We start from the raw sequence: 20,421 nt of genomic DNA, 5'->3' as shown, positions 1-20,421 counted from the left end.
TGGGTGACAGAGGGAAACTGTCTCAAAAAAAAAAAAACAAAGGAGGTACACACATACATGCCATGTTCTTCTCTCAAAGAGACGGGCCCTTTTTTAAGATTCCAGAAGTAAATGTGGTTGTCATCCTGCTTTTGAGAGGATGGGCTGTGTTTTAAGCATGAACAGACTTTCCTCCATGCACCAAGGATGCACCATGGGGGCAGTGCTGCCGCCGCCTCCCCAGTCTCTGCTCAGGGTGGGGCAAGGGGAGCTCCGTTGTCTCCAGTATACACCGTCAACAGGCCAGGTGCTCAGGAGGCGGCTTCCAGGACTCGCTGTAGGCATTCGTCAGCAGGGCAGGCAGTGCCTCGTGCTGGTGGGCATCCAGCAGTAAGGGGGTCTTGCACTTCACTCCCTGGGCCCAGCCGCAGACAGAGGGGAAAGAGACACCTGTATCGTAACTCATGTGTATTTATAGATACACAGAGACTCTGCAGTGCAAGGTGCAGAACTAGAAGGAATCATGGAAATAAGAGGGAAGACATTTGGTTACGACTGGCAGAGTCACCTCAAGCCTCAGCACTTCCTGCCGGAGCCCTCACTGACCAGACTCCTCCAGGGTCACTGCCACTGCCTTGCCCAGCTCATGACAGGGCAGACAGTGACAGAGCCTCAGAACAACCTCCCACTCCTTCCTCACCAGCCCAGGGGATGAGCTGTTCATGAGTGTCCCAAAGCCTGAATGCGGGAACACAGAGGTGACTGAGCAGAAAGGGGGACAGCCACAATGGCCGCGGGTATGCAGATATTGCGGGGCACCCCAGCAGCCCTTTCCGTCTTAAAGAGGATGGCCACGGGTGTGCTGATGCTCCCGCGTGACCCAGCCGTCCTCTCCACCTTATAGGGGAATGGCCACGGGTGTGCGGATATTCCCGGGTGCCCCAGAGCCCTTTTCACCTTAAGGAGATTTTCACAGTCTCATATCAGTCTCCAAACTATTCAGTGAGGTTGGAGGAGTATCACTGTGGACCAACACTGATTGGCACCAAGTAAGGGCGATTTTATAACCATGTCTCAACCATGAAACAATCAGGTCTTTGGCCATCTGGTCTAAGCTTTTTCTGTAACAAAGTTGGATAATTTAGTTGAACTTTGGTTTTCCAAAGCTTGTTACAGAAACCACATCTTCCTAGGTGTGGCTCTGTGGTGTCACGTGCACACTTCAGTAGCCAGGCTTGCCAAGACTCACGGCACGTTACACGTTCACCTGAGAAGGCTGCTGAATCATTGAGGGCTCTGGCGTGCTCTGAAATGAATTTGCCACTTCAGCCTACACTCTACTCCCTTGTTTGGTTAAAGAAACCCAAAAAGCAGAATTTGTTTTGGCCAATCGCCTGCTGACCCAACTGCAGAGGTTTTAATTAGAGTACTTTCATTGCATCATAGAAAGCAAAGTCATATAGATCAACTCATTATTACCACTCCAAAGGTTTAGTAAATCTCCAGATAATCAGGCAAACATTTTAAGAAGCTACATTAAGGTTTACAATACTCAAATTTTAAAACTACATCCATGCTTCAAAAAACCACCATTTCCATTTTAGATGGCCAAATGCATATGAGAAAGAAAGAAACGTGCTGAGCGCATTTTTTGGGTAATCTTATGGAGAAACTGCCACTTTAAAAATGGCTTTAGTTCCTGGCTCCAGATAGGTGTGGTGGGTTGCCTCACTCAATTTCAACTCCACCTGAAGCTGGGACACTAGAAATCCATTCGCAGACTCCACGGCACCAGAATTCCCACTTCTGGAAACAGCCAGGAATGCAGACCTGTAGCAGAGAATTCTTTCCTGCCCACCCTAACTGTCCTCTGTGGAAGGCGACAGTCAAAGACAAGTCCACCCTCCTAGTCGCAACTGCACCACGAAGAACCATTTCAAGGTGGGAAGTGATTGATCAGTGGGAACAGGCAGTTTAGCTAATCACTTATAAGGCTGAGAAGTGGGGTTTGAAGGCCTGTATCTGGTCTTGTCCTCGGTAAATGGTCATCCGCCAGTCAGCCTAAGCCACATGGGAAGGGGCTTCTTGCAGTAAAAGTGGGGGCGCAGTTGTGGGGAGGGGGAATGTCTTAACAATCACTGTTTTACAGGATCACAGGGCTCAGGCAATGTTCAGTATTGTCACACACCAAGGTTTTTACACTCTGAAGAAAACTACAGTCCTAAGGTGTCAGTTCTCAAAGCCCTTAAGTTCCTCCTGCTAAGATTCCCAGAGAGTCTCCACTTCTTGCACCGAACCCCAACTTGCACAGGCACCTGCGTCTTCCTCCTGCAGCAAATGCAGATAAGAAGCTGTGGCTCTGCTGCAGTAATGATGCCATGCAACCCTAACACTACAGCAGAGCAATGGCTCTGGCCTGAATGTCCCCAAAACCTCATGCTGAAACCATCTCCGAAGGGATACATTAAGAGGTGGGGCCTTTGGGAAGTCCTGCTCTCAGGACTGGGGTTGGTGTCCTTGTTGGGAGGCCTAGAGGAGCCCTCCTGCTCCTCCACCACGTGAGTTCTGACGAGACGACCGCTGCCACGCAACACCTGTTGAGATGCTGCCGTCTGTGAGCCACAGGCCCTGGGGCACCAGATGTGCAGGTGCCTTGACCTTGGACTGCCTTGACCTTGGACTTTCCAGCTTCCAGAGCTGTGAGCAATAAATGTCTCTTTACAAATCACCCAATCGACAGCAGCCGGACAGAGACAGTAATGTCACAACACGAGTCACTTTCTCAGTGGGCCAGAGGACTCCCCATGAGCCACCACCGTAAAGCAAGAACTCCCTGGAGGATGGAAAGGGGTTCACAAGGAATTCTACCCAGCACCAGGGTGTCTGGCCTTTCTTGCAGGAAGACAGCTGAGCCATAGCAGGAAACTACAGGGTGGGTGGGGCTGGACAGTAATGTGTCACCTGCTCATCTAAGCCTCAGTCTCCTGCCTCTCATCACGACAGTGGGGGTAACACCCCCCTCACCTGAGCTGTTGGGGGAGGTAAGAGTGCTGGGTGATTAACAATTGTTAGTTCCACAGAAATAAGGCAAAGAATCTGCCCCATGTCTTATAAAACCAAATCAGCCCAGGAATTCCACATCACTACTAATTTGCATGGGAAAATACCAGATTCTCCTAAGTTCTGGCATGTCATTTGTATTAATAAAGTTTGCAGAGTTTTCACATACTAAGTATATAAAACAGGAAAATAAATCATGCAATTTGGAGGCTAAAGCAGGAGACTCACTTGAGCACAGGCGGCGGAGGTTGCAGTGAGCCGAGGCCTCGCCACTGTACTCCAGTCTGGGTGACAGAACGAGACTCCATCTCAAAAAATAAAAAAAAAAGATTTTGCTGCTTCATACTAGTAAAGTGGGCAGACTCTACATGCCAACTCTTATTCAAAGGTCGCCTAACACTGACTCAGGAACTCTGGCCCTGATGTGCTTGGAGTTTTAATCCTAAGAGTGTTAAAGACCACTCCCCCAGGAGCTCTGAACAAGTACTCCAGGTATACGCTGAACAAGACCACACACTCTGACCGAAATCTAACTTCCCAGACCCAAACTACAGAACCACAGAAGACACTGCTTCTGTCCAACTTTGTGTTCTGCCATCGTTTGTGTCCATTATTTCCTACAAACCATCTCATTAGAATTTAGGGCACACAAAAGGCCGATACAACAGGGTCACTTTTCAAAGGTTTGGAGGTGAAGAACAGATACAATGCATTAGCTTCCTATTGCTGCTGCAACAAATTACCACAAATGCAAACCTCCTCTCAGCCCTGGAAGTCAGGAGTCCCAGGGCTGAAGTCAAGGGGTCAGTAGCTTGTATTCCTGCCTGGAGTCTCCCAATTCATAGAAGCCACCATGCAGCTTGACTCACAGCCCCACACCCCTCCTACCACTGCCCCGGCCTCAGCCCTGTACCCCTCCGGACCCTGCCCCTGCCCCACACTCGCCCTCACCCCCACAGCCCTCTGGCCTCTATCTCGTCCTCAGGTCTCCTCCTCTGAGGCAGACCCTCGTACTGCCTTCTCAAAAGGCACATGTGAAGACACTGGACCCACCTGGACAACCCAGGGTCCTCTCCCATCTCACTGTCCGTTACACTCACATCTGCAAAGCCTCTTTTGCCATGGAAACTTCATTAGACTAACAATCATTTAACAAGTCCATTCTAATGATGTGAAAATTGGCATTGTTTTCCTCCTAATGAACAGATCAGTCACCCATGTAACCTATAAATATTTGACTATTAAATATACAATACTGTAGGAGACAGAGATGAGGAAGACGGTTCCTCCCTGAAAGACGACTGGACCCTAGACGGAGGGATAAACATTCTGAACAGAATCAACATAACTCAACATTTGAGTCGGAGAGGTCAAGCAATAAGACGTTCAAAGAAGCAACCAGAAAGTATGTACTGTGCCCGTAGTTCACATCTGCGCCTGGCGTCATGAGCACGAGCATGCGGACACGCACACAGGGCCCAAGTGTAAGATCAAATATAAGGAGCTTTCCACTGTAGTATTTAACTAGATCTTATTACAAAATAGCCTCCTGATTTTTATCCAAAAAGTTCTCTGTAATTAAGGAAATTAATTTTCCCCTAAAAGGCATTTCTCTAGCTATCATTCCATATAAACTAAATGGGCATATTAAAGAAAAAAGACAAGGCCGGGCGCGGTGGCTCAAGCCTGTAATCCCAGCACTTTGGGAGGCCGAGACGGGCGGATCACGAGGTCAGGAGATCGAGACCATCCTGGCTAACACGGTGAAACCCCGTCTCTATTAAGAAATACAAAAAACTAGCCCGGCGAGGTGGCGGGCGCCTGTAGTCCCAGCTACTCGGGAGGCTGAGGCCGGAGAATGGCGTAAACCCGGGAGGCGGAGCTTGCAGTGAGCTGAGATCCGGCCACTGCACTCCAGCCTGGGTGACAGAGCGAGACTCCGTCTCAAAAAAAAAAAAAAAAAAAAAAAAAAAAGAAGAAAGACAAATGTTTGACTTCGGGGGTTTGCCTATGACTTGAATAAGCATGATTTTCTTCTGGCCAAGCAGGGAGCAGCTGGACCAGACTGGAGGGAAGGAAGAACAAATTTCCACTCTGACCTCAGTTGGGCACCAGAGTCTTCCCTGTCAGAATGTGGGTGTGGTGCTTCCCACACACCAGCCTCTGACGAAACTCAGCCCAAGGGTGTGGGAAAAGGCTGTCTACTTCTGAAAAATCTACAAAGTGCAGACACATCAAAAGCTTCAGAAGACTGTAAAGGGCCAAGGAGACCACTACACCCTTGGAGTTTACAGAAAATGGTCAGCATCACACGTGCCTGAGGTCCAGGGTCAGCTCCCGGCTGCCGCGACGCCGTGAACGCAGCCCTGGCTTCCCCTCTGATGCAGAGAGCTGGTCACTCTGCCGGCAGCACTCAGAGCTCAGAACATTCTAGAGGAAAGCAACGTGTTCCTTTTAAAATGGGGAACCGGGGCAGCACAACTGAAGCTCTACGACTGTCTCAACTACTGGGTTTCGGGGTAGCATTAGGAAATCGTGAGAATCCAAATCTCAATTTCATACAGATTCCAGATTCACTGCAGGTTCCAGAATTTCCTGAGACATTCTTCCAATTTATCACTCAGGATTCCCTTGCCAAAGCTAATAAAGTCTACATTCCTTACGGAAAACCCACCATAAGCACCACCACAAATAAGATCAACTGACTGACGCCCGCCCTTCGCACCATTTTGGATCGAGTGTGAAGACTGTCAGCAAACCAGGGCCCCAGTGTAAAGCAGAGAACAGATCCTCTGATGCCTGCCTGAACATTTCCTTCCCACCTCTGTCTTGGATATTGAACACCCTCAGAGCTACTGAGTCACCCACATTTGCAGGTCATTTATCCAGCCACCAGGATAACACAATTATGCGATAAAAATGCCTTCTCAGGGCTTTGTCATACTCAACAAAGAAGCTCAGAGGGCTAGGTAAGCGCAAGAAAGGGGAAAGCGTCCTCCAAACAGACAAAAACCAAGGAAAACCATGCAGAGACTCGAGAGAGAGCAGAAACACAGCCCGCTGTAGCCTTTCAGGTCCTGCTGGCCGCAGCCCTGCGTTAGGTGGCACCATTTCCACAGATGCATCCTACTGGGCCCACTTGAAAGGTCCCGCTTGCGAGACACTCACCCCCACTTCCAGCTCCTGCAAGACCCGCTGCAGCCCCACTCCATCCTGGGGGCCGACTGTGCAAGTCTTCCCGGCGAGACCCCTCAGAGCCTACTCAGTGTCTGAGACTGGGAAGCACCAAGGATCCAGAAAGGCACAATCCCGTTCTCCTCGTGCTGCTTTCTGGGTTCCAAGTTGTCTAACGAGTCCTGCATAAACCCCGGGCTGGGGAGCCAGCCAGGGCCCAGCAGCACCCAGCTCATGCGCTCCACTCACCCCACAGAGGACCACGGAGGCCCCAGCACGCTCTGTCCGCGGGGCAAGACACCAGAAACAGCCACAGTTCAGGGTTCTGCCACCCGCCCCGCTGCCGTCATTACCTCCTGGGATCTGAATTCTCATTGGTTGCAAAGGTGATCCCACAGCTCCGCTGCCTTAATTACCTGCTGGGATCTGAAATTGTATTGGTTGGAAAGGGGATCTCATTGCTCAAGCACTCCCTGCTGCCTCCTTGCAAACAACATAAAAAATCCAAAACCCCTTGTAAAGAACGTTTACTATAACCTCAAAACAAGACACATCCCGAGACCAAGGAAGATACACACGCACATCTGACACCCGGTGGACGTCAGTGACCGACGCCACGGCTTCCGTGTGGCGTGTGAAGCAGGAGGCCTGTCACGGTGACTCAGGCTGGGGTCTGAATGGGGGTCTTCCAAGCAACTAGGCAACCAGGACGCACACCCCAAAACCCAAGTCCCCGCACTCATGTACCTGGCAGAAATGCTGCGTGGCCATCGACGCCAGTTGTGAACCAAGACCGATCTGTGTCCTGTGGCCCTCACAACGTCCGTACATGCCTGGGCCCAGCAGAGGCCCGCACGGCACCCTGCTCGCCTCCAGTGGGGCTCTCTCCTGCCAAAGGGGATGGCCCTGAAGTCCGTTGAGATTTCCAAAGCTCTACAAAGTCGTGCTTCCTCCTGCTTGTTCAGAAGGCCTAAAGCCCTGAAGACACCAGTGAGAATTGACCTAGCCTCTTAAGGCAGCTCAAATACCTAAACACAGGAACGCTGGACCTCTCTGCCCTCGAGAGCAGCCGATAACACACTGGGCTAAGCAGAAGGTACAGATGTCACATCCAGAAGCCAGTGGCGCTCAAGATTGCATTCCAGGAGCCGCCCATGTGAGTCCCTCCAAGGCTTCCAAGTCCCACTTGATTGTTTTCATCGTATCTCTATAACATCAGAGACATTATATCCCACGGTATCTATGAGATCGTCTCCACTTTTATGAGCACATATGCTCCCTGACTTACCATGGGATGAAACTGTTCCAATAAACCCAGCGTAAGCTGAAAATATCCTAAATAGAAAGTGCATTTGACATCATAGTTTCAACTTACAACGGGTTCATCCAGAGGCAGCCCATCTTGGGCCAAACAATGCACTGAGTGTGACTAGTTCACACCATCACAAGGTTGAAAAAAAAAATCAGATATGTAACAATTGGGAGCCAGGGACCCTCTGTATTGGGGCTCCTGTCTTCAGAGACAACAGAAACCTCTTCTTAGACAAGAATCACAATTTATAATCCTCAAAATGTTAAACTTAGTTTAACAATCTAGACGTTCAAACAAAGCCAAAGTAGGCCCACAAGGCCGTTTGTGCCCTTCACTAAGACGCACGACTCTATAATAACCCTCACCACAGCCCCTCAGGGTGGGTCCCAGAGGCAGTTGAGGCTTGTGGCTACGGACACTAACGAAACCAAAATCAGAGTACGCAGGTGCAGTCAAGTCATATGACTTCTCCACTAGCATGTGCACAAATGTTCATCAGCAAATCTCATCTTCGCTTTACCTCCCTCCCATGACCTAAAAAGGAGTCCACTACACACACCCATACACACACACACCACTTCAAAAACATAATTAGTACTTGCATTCAATTCTGGGCATTCGGAATAGACCTAATGGGTGATTAAATCTTTCCTCCAACCCATTGCTTAGTCTTCTTAGAGGATGAAGGATTTTGCATAACACAAGTCAACATATAAAAGATCTGCTATAGAAACAGACTTTCAAGTGGTCCTCATTAGAGTGATTCAACTAATATACAAAGGACCCAACACACAGTGTATATTAGAAGAATGATTAATTTGTTCCCCTAAAAATCCTAATATCTACACAGAAAAAATACCCAATACACATTTTATCATTCTTTACCAGTATAGTCATACAAAGGAGTATCACAAAAGCAAAAGAACACATTTGGTTTGACTCACAGTTCTAAGTTTAATATAAAATTGCTAAAACCACCAAGACAAACATGACTATGAAATATTTAACGATCTTCACCTAAATTCAAGTCACCATTCAACCACCAATACCTCTGCTCTCCTTACGGGAACTTTCCAAAAGTAAATTCTGGAATTAACAGGACAAAATTTTCTGGTGACAGAAATTAGGAAGAAATTGGTTGAAGGCCGTTCCTTGGCTGTCAAACTTTTTCTCAATAATATTTTGTAAAATAAAAGCGTCAAACAGATCTTTACATTAACTTACAATCTATCAAGCAATACTGGAGCAAGCTTTAAATATTAGCCACATTCTGTCAGGGCTGACTAACATTAAATCAGTATCAGTCTCATGTCTTGTAGGATCCACAGCTCATCTTCTTAAAACCACTTAAGATTTCATAATTAACTCAATTAAACAATGTAAGTCATCTCCTTGATCTTTGACATGAAGGGGTAATTTTCCCCCAAAATAGTACCTCTTTCCTTGACATGATTTAATCTGTGGTTAGAGTATTTAACAGGATTTCTTTCCTTCTTAGAAAATAAAATATGCACCTTTCCAATATAGAAAAACTCTAACTGATAATGCCATAGCTTACCCAGGTCAAAAGCATTTTTTTTTTAAGTTAAAAAAAGAACCTAACTGCATCTTTGGACCTTATGTGAGGTAGTGTCCAGGGCCACTGGGACCCCTACTTGGCCAGTGTAGCTGGGTACCAATTAAAGACAGAAACCCAAGCATTCACTCAAAGCCCCTTCCCAGCTGTTCATCCTAGTGGAAGAAGCCATGAGTACAAACGAATGCGGCATTCTACGGAGGGCTTTGGGGATAGGCTGCTTGAGAACATCAAAGTGGCTCACGTCCCCCGAGTATAAAGCCAGTGACTGCTCTCAGCTTCCATCCACAGTAGCCAAGGTCTGGAATCACCTGAGTGCCCGTCAACAGGGGATGAAGGGAACGTGGCCCGAACACACACAGGAGCAATACTCCACCACACAGCGGAGAGCCCTGTCATCCGCGGCAGCATGGATGGAGTTGGAGGACATTACGTTAAGCAAACGAGTCAAGCAAGGAAACGGCTCATGTTCTCACTCATAAGCAGGAGCTGAGAGCAGATCTCATGGAGGCCAAAAGTAGGTGGTCAACAGGGCCCAGCAGAGCCCACTCATAAGCAGGATGGGCAGAGGCTGGTAATGTGCACAAACACACAGCCTAATGGGAACACGAGACCTACTATTGATAAATCAGCAGGGGGATGGCAGTGGGTCATCTACTGTGTATTTCAAAACAGCTAGGAGAGAATAACTTAACATAACCAGCACAAGGAAAAGAAACTATTTAAAGTGAAAGACATCCCAAGTACACAGATTTCATCAATATAGGGGTGAATCAAGGTATCACATGCACTCTGAAAATATGTACGTATATTATGTATCAACAGAAACAAAAACCAATGACAGAACCATTTGCGAAGCACGTGCAGGAGAAGAATGGGAAGCCTGACATGGTGTGGCTGTGTGTCCCCACCCAAATCTCATGCTGAACTCTAACCCTATGTTGGAGGTGAGCCCTGGTGGGAGGTGATTGACTCATGGGGGTGGTTTCTAATGGTTTAGCACAATCCCCCAAGTGCTGTCCTCATGATCGTTCTCCTGAGATCTGGTTGTTTGGAAGTGCATGGCACCTTCCCCTTCACTCTCTCTCCCCTTCCAGCCATGTGAAGACATGCCGGCCTCCCCTTCACCTTCCACTCTGATTGTCAGTTTCCCCAGATGTAGAAGCCTGTACAACCCACAGAACTGTATGCCGATTAAACATTTTTTTTCCTTATTACCCAGCCTCAGATAGTTCTTTATAGCAGTGGAACAACAGTACAGTCCTCAGGACCAGCAATGTTTTCCTTCTACCCAGCGGCCAACAAGGTCCTACACCGTAGCTGGTTTTCCAAAGCTTTGCCAGAATGCTGAAGCTGTTTTGGGGATACTAACTTTCCCCATCTCTGGCAAACCAGATGGGGCATCCTATTTGCCTCTTACCACCTTTCTCAGAGAAACCCCACCTCTGAAACAGCCTCCACCAGGGGCCTCCTTCAGCAGCAACAAAGCTGAGTGTTCCTTGCACTTCCCTTCTTCTGAACAAGTCAACATCTTAAGCTTGTTTTTCCATCTTCCCAGCTCATTGAAAAAAATATCTTATGCTTTCTATTTTCCTGACACACACACACATGGAAGAGAAGTGCCGTGAGGGCAGGAGCTCTTGTTTTCCCGGATCTGAGCCTGGCCCTCAAACACTAGCCGAATACTAACACGATATCCAGAGGCAGAAATGCAAATATCCATATGACTTCAAATACCCTAAGGACCTAACAGGCCGAGTGGCCCATGTAACTATGGTGTGCTGGGCCATTCAACTGGTGTCCAAATCCCTGTCCAAGTGAGCTCTTTAATTTCGAGACTTTTCAGACAGCTGTTTTGTTGTTGTTGTTCTGTTTTGTTTTAATTAAAGGGATATGTTACAATTATAATCAAGAATATCCCAGGCCGAGTGTGGTGGCTCGTGCCTGTAATCCCAGCACTTTGGGAGGCCAAGGTGAGCGAATCACCTGAGGTCAGGAGTTCAAGACCAGCCTGGCCAACATGTTGAAACCCCGTCTCTACTAATACAAAAATGAACCAGCCATGGTGGCAGGCACTTATAATCCCAGCTACTCAGGAGGCTGAGGCAGGAGAATGGCGTGAACCAAGAGGTGAGGCTGCAGTGAGCCAAGATCGTGCCACTGCATTCCAGCCTGGGCAACACAGCAAGACTGTCTCAAAAAAATAAAAATAAACCAATACTCCCAGTTAGTTCTTCACCAATGTCAGATACCTCAGTTTAAAGAAAAATATGAAAGCATGTTTTCATATTTCAGTGTTGAATTTAACCATATCTTTTAAGAAGATATGAAGATAGAACTTCCTCAAGGATTGGGGGAGAGAAAAGCAGTTAAGAAAATCTTAAAACCTCAGGAGAAAAACAAGTATGGGTTAAGACCTCAAGGCAAAACTTTTTCTTTGCACTTTGATTTCAAAAGAACAGAGATGCCCAAATTATGAACTCTCCCATCTGCATTTTATATTCGTCTGTGTCCTTTGAAAGGCTGGAGATGGGATCCCAGGTTCCAAAGTGCCTGGCCGTGGCTCACATCAGGCGGCATCTTTCACAGCCGTTTACTCCCCTGACTCTGCCTAGAGAGCTCTGTGGCCCAATTTACAAAAAAAAAAAAAAAAGTCCTAATTTACTCACGTTCATCACTTTCAGCAGAGTCTCAAGAAATGAGACAAATATTGAGACTCCACAGAAGCAAGTACTCTCTTCCAAAATGTCAAGTGTCAGGTTCCCATGAGCCAGGCAGCTTGCTTACAGAAAGCACTGGCTGACTTGCTGGTTGAATGTTAAATGCATTTAAAATGTTAAGTGATCAAACGCCCCTCCTAGTGGGTGTGCGCGTTGAGCTGGCTGCAGTAGTGATGCAGACCACGTTCTTTCCTTTGGTTTTGCTTCAAGCAGAGCACCCCACACCCAGGAAGAGGCCGAAGGACGGCATCGAGGTCTAGGACAGATTTAAGGAGAGCTGCAGGCTGACTGCCTCATCTGCAAATAGTCTCTCATTTCAGAGAAAATCACTGAACAGAGTTCATAACACGTGAATTTTTAAAATTCATATTTCTAATTTCATCCCATTAGAACTTTTGAACCTCCACCTCCCACCTAGAGAACGTCAGCTCAAGCCGATCACAGCGCAGTGCGATTTTCTATAAATAATGTGCACGCCTGCATCTGAGCTGAGATGTGAATGTCTGGAATGTGCCTGCCAGGCCCAGGAGGAACTGCAGCAAGTGTGGGGACACAAGCCGCTAAGGAATCTGATTTGGAGGGAACTGGAGGCAACTAAAACTAGGTCCACTGGTTTTTCTTGGTAAGGTTTGACCAGGCAAACTGTTATCACTGTTGCTAATTTATGGTAATTGGCATGGGGACTTAACAGTAAGTAATTAGAGTAATTACAGAATTTGCTACTCAATTACAATGGCACAGATTCCTGAGAATGGAAGAACTGTTGCCCAGGAATAGAGTTCAAGAGGTCCTCCCCATGCTCCGAGGAACATGGCATTTCCACGCACCCCTGCTTTGGTCCCTGGCCACCACCATCCTGATCTCGGCCATCTGATGGCATCAGTCCCCAAAGCTGGAAACACCTGACACCTCTTGTCACCCTCCCATCTGCCCTGCCTTCCTCCAGTCCGGGATATTCAGGGATGCCCACATACAGGACCAGGAAACCAGGGTTATCCCAAACCAGTGCCTGCATTCAAAGTCCTCCACGGCAGCACAATCACCAATGGCCAATACTCCCAGAACCTTCCACCTCAAAACGGGAGCACATCTGGATTCAAGCTGACAATGCTGCATTCTCTTTGCCATGTACACATGGAGGCATGTCAGGTTCCACCTAAAGGTATCAGGTTCCACGCTGCTCAGGAGCCCAAACCTAGTCACTCTGCATGATCTCAATTCACCATCCACAGAGAAGCCTGCAGTTTTCCTCTGGTGCACGGTGTGGATGGTGGATGGTGGATGCATTTCCCCTGAAGACTCGGAAACAGAAGCCTGGCCAAGGAGGCCAGTCACCCCAGCCCCTGCAAGGCCCGGACGTGACCCTCTGCTGTCTGCACACAGTACCCAAGTCTAGCAGTGCTGGCTCTGTGGTGGGATCCATCTGGGCCTGCAGAGGACCCGGGGCACAGGAACCGTGCAGCCTGGCTGCAGCCGGAGGCCTAAGGGATCCCCACGAGGCTCTCCAGCCTAGGTGCCCTCACCACAGGCAGAGCCATGCAAGAGAGCTGCCTGCTGAACTGGAAACGCCCCAATCTGCTCAGCCAACACAGAAAGACAACAGCCACCTACAGCTGCTGAGCCCCAAAACGTGGCCACTGGGCCTGAAGGGTTGAATCTGGAATTTAATCTGTGAAGTTCTTTTCAAATGTGTTTAGCTATGTAATCAAATCTTTATTCTAATTCAATTTAAAGGAGCCTCTGGCTATGGGCTCCCTTGTCGGGCTTCACAGCTCCAGGGAGTAAGAATGGGAGAGAGAGAGGCCCAGAGCCTCTCTGCATTCTCCACGTTAATTCAACAAGTCATCATAAGGAAAGGCACTCCAGCAGGAGAGGTGTACACGGGAAGAACTGGGTTGGCCCTGACAAGCATGACCCCCATGGCATCACAGCTGCCTCAGGCAACAGGCAAAAGACAATGATGCCCACCTGGACAGGCCACCGGATGTGATGATGCACCCCCAAGCCCTAGTCCCACAGTAGCCAGAGACCACCTGCTGCTCATCCCGGGTGAAACAGGCAGAGCTACCGGAGCCCTCAAAAGCAGGAAGAATTAAGGAAGCGATTCCCACGACACACGTGACACTCCTTGGAGACAGACACAGGCTTCGCTGTGAAAGTGCAGAGGACGGTGGAGTCCCTAGGCAGGCTGCTTCTTCCAACGATCAGGAAGAAACCAGATCCATTTCCTTGTAGGAGAATCATTTGTACCGTGATTAGACAGAAGACAGAAGGTGGCTGATGTTATCAAATCATCAAGCACCTCACGGCTGCTTCTCCAAGGAAGGCCTGGAAACTTGCAGCCACCCGCGTAGGGGCCGCAGTGTTTACAATGGAGATACGGGTGACCGAGGTCTGGCTTCCTCAGGGAAGCTACATTTGAACTTTCACCACTGAGGAATCGGTCATTTACAGTCACTCACCCTCAATGCAGAAGAGGGCTCAAGACACTGCACCAGACTTCAACACTCAGGGTTGGGGTTAGGGTCAGGGTCAAATTCACAAGTTTTACAAGATGTATTTCCTTGGGATGCCAGAAGAGATGCAGCTTCACACCCCCGACCTCCATGGTTTCCTTAGCCCCTTCACCAGTGGATCTCACCAACAGATGACACATCCACGCCTCATCCATGGCAGCACAGAAAACCACTTGGAAGACAGCCACTCCCACCAAGCTTCCTGACTTTGGTGTTTAAAATCTGCATCATTTAAAATCTGCATCTCATACGTGAGATTACACTCCTCCGAACAACGACATTGCCACTGTCATTTCACCCAAAAGGGCTTTAGGAAGTGACACGCGGTCCAGACGCCAGAGGTCGCCGGCCGCCTTACTCTAGCCTAATTCCTTTGTGCCTGTATGGAGGCTTCACAGATACAGCCCATTAATGACTGTATGAGAAGCTCAGGGCATAGACGAACTCAGTGCTGAATTTTTTCCATTTATCACCCTTTGTTTTGTCCAGAAGACAGCTGAGAAAGGCGGGGGCAGATCATCTCCTCGAGTGTAATGACTCTAGCCACTTCTCTTCACCCCAGGTCACCACTCAGTCAACACCCTTTTGAGAAACCAAAGCAATTCTGTTCCCTTCACTCCGAGTTCCAAGCACTAAATTCCTCCGTTTTATCAATTAGATTATCAAGCAGCCGTTTGTAATCTGGACTGCAATCTGATACGAAATTTAAAGCTAATTTAAGTTGCGGTAATAGCTCCTATTCACATTGTAGATAAGGCATGAAGGAAAACTTTAATCTGTTCATAGGACCAACTTTGTAAACAAACCAATTATTCAAGCAATGATTGTCTTCAGTTAGATGCAAATTACTTTGCTCATAAAAGATTTTCCAGTAGGAATTTTTAAATCCATGGTCTGTCTTTTCTGAGCCTGTCTCTGCACCTTCCCCTGAGTGCACAGCAGGACTTCTCAGGGCATCCCATCAGCAGACCCACTGAAGAGAATAAGCCCGCAGCCCCCAGCCCAGGAATCAAGTCCGAGCCCCAGCAGCCCCTCGTCCAGCCGGGGCTTCCTCACCAGCACAGCACCCAGAGGTCTTCCAGGTTTAATGCCACGTGTGCGTGGAAAGTAGAGTGCTGGAAGGAACACAATAGACATTCAACAATGCAAATTCCCCCCTGGAACAGCCCAGCAATCCTCTGTACCTTCCCCAAAGTACCCATGCTAGGCAGGCGTAGAGTCCGATGGGGGTGCCTAGGAATCGGCATTTAACACTATTCTGATGAATAAAAGTTTGAGAGGTCGGTCAGCGAGAGGCTGTCGTGGCCTCCACTCATTTGCAGGCTCTGAAGAGACACAGATTCAGGTAACAGGCCAGACAGGACAGGACAAGGATGGGGAGGTGGAGGGCAAATTCCATGGACCACCATCCGCCCCGCCATCCCCACTGAGACTCCGTGATTTAAAGAGAGGCAAAGCCAGGGAGAAAAGATGCCCGCACCACACGAGCGACTGAGATTTCACCTAAAGCACGCAGCATGTGGCTGAGGGCCAAGGTTGGGCAAGCCAGGAGCACAGAACGGGGTTCACTGGCCCAGAGGTGTCTCCCACACCCACACCCCGTGCAGACCTCCCAAGCACTGCCTGTGTCTCCTGCCTGGTTTAGTTCCTCCCCACCTTCTACTGTGTCGGTTTCTCAGCCGCCACCCACCACCACACAACCCTCTCTACAAGCTTGGTGGACTGAAAAGAGAGGGGGCGGGTAAGATCTGGGCTCTGGGGCCAACGTCCTGCCTGAGACATTAGTTCCAACCCACCTAGCTGTGATGTGAGCCCCCGAGATTTCTCAAATGTGAGATGGGAAGCTAACTGAACCCACTCACCAGGACGGCTGTGCAGACTGAGATTACATATAGCCACACCTCGGCATCCACCACACGTGGGACCCCAGTCGTGTTGCCCCTGATGGGAATCCCTCTATCTATGCCCCTTCTGCTACCAGAGCCAACTCCCAGCAGTAGCTGTGGAGGGTGCATCCTCTATTCCCACTCCACTCCCCTCCCATCGCTCCACGCCGTGACCTGCCACGCAGCGGCCACCAGCAAATCCGGCCCCACTGGATAACCGACCACCAGCCCCCCCTCACTTTGGGGCGTCTTCCACTTGCAGTTCCGAAGCAGGCCGAGAAACCGCCCTCAAGGGCAGTCACCTGTTCCTTAGTGCATGTAATGACCTGCCACGCAGGACCACCAGCAAACCCAGCTCCACCATCCAGGCCCCTGTGGATTAACCGAACCCCCACCCCCCACCTTGGAGCGTCTTCCACTTGCGGTTCTGAAGGGGGCCGAGAAACCGCTCTCAAGGGCACTCACCTGTTTCTTATTGCATGTAATGACCTGCCAAGCAGGGCCACCAGCAAACCCAGCTTCACCGTCCAGGTTCTGGTGGGTAACTGCCCCCGTCCCCCGCTTCCTCCTGGGGTGTCTGGGAGGCTCAGAAACTGCCCTCCACGGGCACTCACCTGTTCCTTATTGCACTAATACCTCATTTACAGAAATCCACTTTGACTTTCCAGCACTGCAGTTGTGACAATTTAGCAATCCTGCTTGCAAGCTACAAGAGCTTGAGGTCACGTCCACCTCACCAGTATCCCAGAGACCCAGCACTATCCCACTGTGTTTAAAATTCCAAAATACTCCTTCAAAATGCTACTGGCATTTGCTTTGCACATAAAATGCTAACAACCTTCAAGTGAAACAAATATCTTCAACAGTTTGGTACAACGACATGTGAGTTACACATCTGCCAAGTTGTAAAGCCTCATGCATTTATAACATTTTATGTACGGTCAAATGGTTCATTAATATAAATTATGAGAATCTCTAAGAAACAGGTTTTTTCTGGCATTAGATGACCTAAGGAAAACTGGGTTCTGGCTGGCTTGCGGGCCTGTAGAGACAGACATATCTGCTGACACAACCAAGCTCCTTCCCACTGATGTGGCCTCATCCCAGGCCCCTCACCCGGATGCCTGCAGGCCCCTGGAGGAGCAAGCTGACCTGTCCACATTTCTCAAATGCACAGCTGTTGCTCACACTGCAGATAGAGTTCAAGGCACGAGCAGGCCACCATGCTAAAAATACCACGCAGCGTCCACGCTAGGTGACGGTGGTTTTCACTCCATCCCAAAGCCCCAGGTATGAGTTTACAGCCATGATTACCACATGGATTTTTAGACCCTCAAGACATACTTTGTTTCCTTTTATGCAACAAAGTTAAAAGACTATAACTCAGAAATAGGCTCTGAAACTGTGGAATAATTATTTGGGAACAGAGCCTCTGCCAGATCAGGATTAGCACTTGGGAAAACACCCCGTGACCTCGGTCCACACAAACCCATCCAGACCAGAAGCCTCCCGCACTGTAATTTCTGTGGATTTCTGTAAACGAGGTATTACTGCAATAAAGAATAGATGAGTGCCCTTGGAGGGCAGTTTCTGAGCCTCCCAACCACACGGCCATTTTCAGGCTGAAGCCGCACCACCTCCAGAAACATTGTCCCTCGCCGAGGTGTGCCTGGCTTCTCCCTTTTTCCAAAACTTAACAAAACTTGAAAAGGACAGGTCTGTGTAGTAAAACACAAACTACTTGCGATTCCTCTTCCCAGTTCAGGCTGTAGGAAGCTCGTCTCGGCCCTCACCGTGTTCTGACTGTGGCTTGGTTCCCATAAGAAATAAAGTCAGAATTCTAGTCCCTGTCTCCTGGGCAGTGTGGCAGGCATACATACCTTCAGTTATATGAGGAAAGGCGTGGCGAGCCCCCTTCCTTCAGTAAAACTGCACAGTTCCCAGAACCCTGATGCCATCTCCCTCACACCACTGTGAACACCTGGACAGAGCACATTTCAATGCGTGCACATTTGTGGGCTAGTTTTCTATTTCTCCACTAAATCACCCCAAATTTAGCGCCCTAAACTCTGACTTATTTTCTCACATTTCTGGAAGCTGGAGTCCAAAACAGGTCCCACCATCTAACGTCGAAGTGGCGGCAGGGCTGGCTCTGGGGAAGCCACCGTCTCCTTGCCTCCCGCAGCCTCTAGAGGCTTCTGCATCCCCTGGTCCATATGGCACCCACTGTCTTCAGGACCCACAGCGGCTCTGACGGCCCCTCAACTGGAAGACGCAGAAATGTCAGGAGCCCGGGAATCTAGTGCTAAGGCCAAGCCTCCCCACCCTCCCAGCTCCTCACACACTCCCGTGTGAGCTAATATAGATTCCACTTTAACTAGTGTCACCTGTGTAAGGGGTAAGTGCCCAGCTGTGAACTGGTTAACCTCGCCCACACAAACCCCGAGAATAAACTCACAGGCCATGGACCACTCCACAAGCAATAAGTGACCACCTGCTCAGGGACCTCCATGCCCCAGCAGAGCCCTCCGGTACCTCCTTGTGAGCTCAGACTGGCAGCAGGGTTCTGCAGCGCCACAGGGCCCTGGATAAAAAAGACAGCTCCCATATCGGGAGGCACCGCCCGCGGTTGGGTTCCCAGTACTTTAATAGCCCAGGTGGACAAGCCGGGGCGCATGCAACCCCATCACCAGAATAACGGCTGCACGTGGCGAGTGCACGGGTGGCCACCACTCAGCCCAGCTGGCCGCGCTAAGCACATCACCACCGTGACGCCCAATCAGATTGAACTGCTGGAACAGTCCCAGCATCGGCCCCCAAGAACATTCTGGATCACAATTCAGAGTAGTGATTGCGATCAGGGCCACATGTGGCTGAATGTTTTTACAGGAGGACACCACAGCTGGACTGACGCCACAGCTGGATCTGGCTGGACTGAGAGCATTTCCCACTGGACATTCTTACAATACCATTTTATTTGCGCTTTATTAAACTTCTATGGCTTTTTTCTGCTTATCTACTTTATGGGAGTGTTTCTTGTTCTTATGACTGCGGTGATACTTCAAGCTACAACTATCAATGTGTAAATTAGTTTGGAAGTCGCCTTATCATTAAACATTTCACAAGCAAGCAGTCAGAGGCACCTAACCCGGAGGCCTCTTTTCTTCTCTGAGCCAAAGCTACCTTGGACTCAAAGAAAATGGCACATGGAGGGGGGCTGGATCTCCAGCGCCCATTCCTAGGGAGCCCCCTGGGGAGCAGATATGGAGGGAGAAGCCCTGGGTTATGGCACTGTCGTACTAAAGAAAAGTCTATTTGGGTAATGTAAGCACCAGACTTAAGAGATTAAGCAAACCATGAAAAGAAACTACTAACCACAGCTTCTCCAAAACAGAACTAAACTCCCTTCCTTTAGTTTGAATTGGAAAAGCAGAAGTGATGATCAGGATACAAAAAAAAAAAAAAAAAAAAAAAAGAAATGACACAGTATCTGAACACAGGAGAATAATCAAGGGCCACTGTCTCTTCCTGTGTCAGTGGGAGCCTCGCATCTAAACTGGATTTAGAAGGTTGCTACTTTGGACTGAAAGGTATCCCCAACTCTAGTTTGTAAGCAAGTGGAGCAGAATGCTTCAATTATTTCAAGGTTTAGCGGTAAAGCTCTGCAACTCTCACAACCATTTTAATTGGTGTGAATTTTAAAGTGACTCAATCTGTTGGCTGGAGTATCTAACGGCTTAACCACGGGGTCACGTTGGAAAATTTTTCCAATTGCTTTTGTTTTTCCTACTGAAGATGCATTTGAACGTTCTTGTAGTTTGCAGTTGGCTGGTTCTGATGTTTGGTCCTGAGGAAGCCCAAGTATCCGTAGAGGAAGAATCTGAAACCTCAAGCCACTCGAGTGCTGTCTGGGCAGATGGAGACCCCAACCCGAGGGCCACTGACGGGCTCAGCATGGGCGCAGGGCCGCCCGATGCAACAGGCCACGTATTTGCCGGTTACAAAACATCATAAGCACACACCCCCAGGTGTGCACACACGCTCTGTACACATCTGTCCCTATCAACACCAGCACACACCCCCAGGTGTGCACACACGCTCTGTACACGCTCACGTCTGTCCATGCCAACGACAACATACACCCCGAGGTGTGCACACACGCTCTGTACACATCTGTCCCTGCCAATGCCAGCACACA

General features: G+C 49.0%; 1 long non-coding RNA gene across 2 annotated transcripts in view; it reads right to left on the bottom strand.

The window, feature by feature from the left end:
* The window catches only part of LOC135967304 (uncharacterized), a 50,163-nt gene extending 31,609 nt beyond the window's left edge, over positions 1-18,554 (bottom strand). For both annotated transcript variants that reach the window (XR_010581292.2, XR_010581291.2), the window contains exon 1: positions 18,104-18,554. This is a non-coding gene — a long non-coding RNA (uncharacterized lncRNA). The remainder of the gene's footprint in view (positions 1-18,103) is intronic.
* Positions 18,555-20,421: the final 1,867 nt, after the last annotated feature.

Source organism: Macaca fascicularis, chromosome 15 (assembly GCF_037993035.2).
Source record: "Macaca fascicularis isolate 582-1 chromosome 15, T2T-MFA8v1.1".
Classification (NCBI taxonomy): domain Eukaryota; kingdom Metazoa; phylum Chordata; class Mammalia; order Primates; family Cercopithecidae; genus Macaca; species Macaca fascicularis.
The sequence above is the reverse complement of the archived record's forward strand: the minus strand, read 5'-3'. Positions and strand labels throughout refer to the sequence as shown.